Source organism: Adiantum capillus-veneris, chromosome 29 (genome assembly GCF_014529385.1).
Source record: "Adiantum capillus-veneris isolate H3 chromosome 29, ASM1452938v2, whole genome shotgun sequence".
In the NCBI taxonomy this organism is placed as follows: Eukaryota; Viridiplantae; Streptophyta; class Polypodiopsida; order Polypodiales; family Pteridaceae; genus Adiantum; species Adiantum capillus-veneris.
In genome coordinates this window covers 18094413-18097762 of record NC_140959.1, presented here as the reverse complement: position 1 = coordinate 18097762, position 3350 = coordinate 18094413, and positions in this window count along the sequence as shown.

The window sequence follows — 3350 nt, the reverse complement described above, 5'->3', positions numbered from 1 at the left end:
TATGCTAATTTGTGATTGGCTAAGCTTTGCAGGAGCCAATGAGAGGCCAGCATGAGCAAAAAGCAAGAGGGGTTGACCAAGAGAGAGAAAGCTTGGCATTTTTAGTCTTACACAATTTGCTACACACACACACACACACACACACACACACACACACACACACACACACACACATACACAAGCTATGTGTTGAGCAAGAACTCCATATCCTTCTACAAAGCATTGAGAAGTAGAGGCCTCCACCAACAACTCTTGGCTATGGAATGCAAATCCAACCAAGAGCCCAACTTTAATGGCATGCTCATCTCCTCTAATGTGCTAATTATTAAGCTAAGCTATGCTATTAGATTGATTATGTGAGTAGAATACTTATTTCTTGTAGTAAAACTTCTTCCTCTCAATCTTTCCTCATTCCCTGCTAGCTCTCATCATTTTTGAAGGTGTGTGAGGTCATTAGGGAAAATTTGGACTCACAAAGGGCCTTATAAGGAGTTTGACTTCCTCTCTCATGTCCAAAACATGCATGCAATAAAATTTTTGCAAATCAACTCTAAACTTGGCGGAGATTTGACAATTAGAATCTACTCTTCAAGATCTTTCTATTGATATATAGCACGCCATGAGATTCCTCATATTTTGAAAGATTCTATTTTTTATTCTCTTGAGATTCTAGAAGGAGTTGTCACATCTCAAGAGAATAAAAAATAGAATCTTTCAAAATATGAGGATCTCATGGTGTGCTATATATCAATAGAAAGAGCTTGAAGAGTAGATTCTAACTGCCAAATCTCTGCAAGTCTAGAGTTGATTTGCAAAAGTTTTACCGCACACCTGTTTTGGACATGAGAGAGGAAGTCAAACTCCTTATAAGGCCCCTTTGTGAGTCCAAATTTTCCCTAATGCTTGGGACTGAGGCTGGGACACTAGGTGTGTTTTTCAAACATAATTTGTTTCATGAAGTTTCCATCTTCATTGCACCAACGTGTTTTTATCAAGGAACACAAGAATTGTATTGTACAAAAGTCTCCTTTGATGGGAGAAGCTATAATACAAAGCCTTTATGGAGGGGGGACCGGCTCCATGTAAATCCGGTCCTCACTTGTTGTCAATTTTTCTATTTCTCTCTCTTTTCAAGTATTGTCAATGCCAAATTAGCTAGATGTAAATTGCTATGTTGCCTTCTCAAATTAAGTACTCTCTCTATGCTCATTAGGAGCTTGTTCTTAATGAAATGCTCACTATGCTATCAATTTCCGGTACACACAAGTTACTAGTGCATTAAATGTTACACAATTTGTCCAAGATTCTAATCTTTGCATGCAGTGAACATATATGTACATTTTTTAAATCTATTGTTAGAATTGGATCCCAAATCATAAGAGACAATGGGTAGTTGACAACATTCACAGTATTCCTCCATGGTGGTCTCCCAACTTCATGTTCTGCAAGCCATCCTCTTGTTCTAATGTTTTCCATGCAATACAAACATGGATGTTTGGTATTGGCACCTCTATATACACCAAACATGCACTTCAGTGCCTTAAGGTTTGCACTCAAGTTCCATTCTACAATGAAGTCGCCCATGCCATCTACGTGGAGGTGTTCATTTGCATTTTTTTCTATATAATAGAAGAAATGTTGGTCTACAAAAAGAGCCATTTTAACATATCATGGTTCTCTTCTGGTATTTGAGATTTTTCAATCCACCATATATTCAGTTTTTATTGAGTTTTGTGGTATAAAAATCTAGCTTACCCTGGCTATATTCCAATGCTCTATTCATTAGGGATATCGATACTCTTTCAATTTTTTGACATTTCTAAATTCAAGCCTCATCCAATTTTATAAAAAATACAAGTTTTCCTTCACAATATACTTCTTGCATTTTAAAGTATCTCACCATAGCAGATTGGACTTTGTTTAAATAAATTCAAATGTTAGAAAAAACATTATACTCAATGGAAGATTTCTTCTTTTATTTTTCATACATCATTATTCCCTCTATATGATAGTATCCTACATAATATTTGGGTATTTTTTTGTTTAAGTCACTTTTTCAACATTGTGAGGCCTAGGCAACACAAAATATTTAATTTTGTAATACTTAACACTAGATTGGTAACATGACACTTTTATGTCCTTGAACACTTTTATGTCTTGTTAACCAAGAAATTTCCTAGGATTATTGTAGGAGATTCTAATTTGGGTTTTGAATGTTTGATATTCAAAAAGATAGCTTATGAGCTAAAAAAACTTGGAATTTTTTTGGGATATTGATTTTGGCTCTAACATTGTGTTTTGAGAAGGATTTTCCTACTTAAACTGTCCCAAGAAACGTGTATGGTTTCTTAGCATTTTTCATAAAATTGGCCATAGGCCACCCTAGAATGCCTCTAAGTGGCTTCTATGTAATGCCAAGAGCAAACCCAAGGGGGGTCATGGACCCAAGCCAAGGGTCGGCTGCTAGGTGTGGACAAGGGATTCTAAGTATGGATGGCTAAGGGATTATATTATGGGTGCTAGGCCCAGAGAATCCAGGATGGCGGTTCCCTCAGTCTTACACTAGTATCAAAGCTCAGGGGAAAGGGGATCTATGGAGGAAGGGGGAAGCCCTGCATGAGATTTTCATGGAGCATGCATGGCCTCTCTCTCTCTCTCTCTCTCTCTCTCTCTCTCTCTCTCTCTCTCTCTCTCTCTCTCTCTCTCTCACTCATGCGAGTTCCTATGGGGAGTGGCCGACAGGCTGTGTGGGCATGGCCCTTTGATACTGTGAAGGAGGAAGAGGACAGTGACATGGGAAAAATCTCTTCCATTGTCGGTCCTTGACAGGGGCAAGGACACATGGGAAAGTCTCCTTGCATGTACACGAAGGCCACGATGACCTGCACAAAATTGGGCATGTTTGGGCTTGTTAGAGGTGCACAACAGAGAGCAAAAGAACTTGCTTTATGACGGTAGTGAACCAAGCTCTTCATAGTCCCCTCTCTCTCTCTCTCTCTTTGTTGTCTTGGTCAGAATGGCATCACTGCCATCGTTGTGGTTCATTTTTTTTCCCTCTTCCTTCACACTCAAGGCGCCCAAAGTGTAAGATTTGTAGCTTTTTTTGTAATTAACAAAAAATGTACAAAGCCTATTTAAAGAGGCTTGATTTTGAAAATCAATGAGAACTTGCCCAATTAAAGCAAAGATTGGTGTCTTAAGCACGACAATACTATAGCCAAAAAAATTCAAAACTCAATTTGGGCAAAAAAAATGACCCCTCTATTTCCTCTGGAAATTTTCACGACTGATTTAACTCATAAAAATAATTGACTAATTTTAGCAATTATTAAAGCACAAGACTTTTCTCA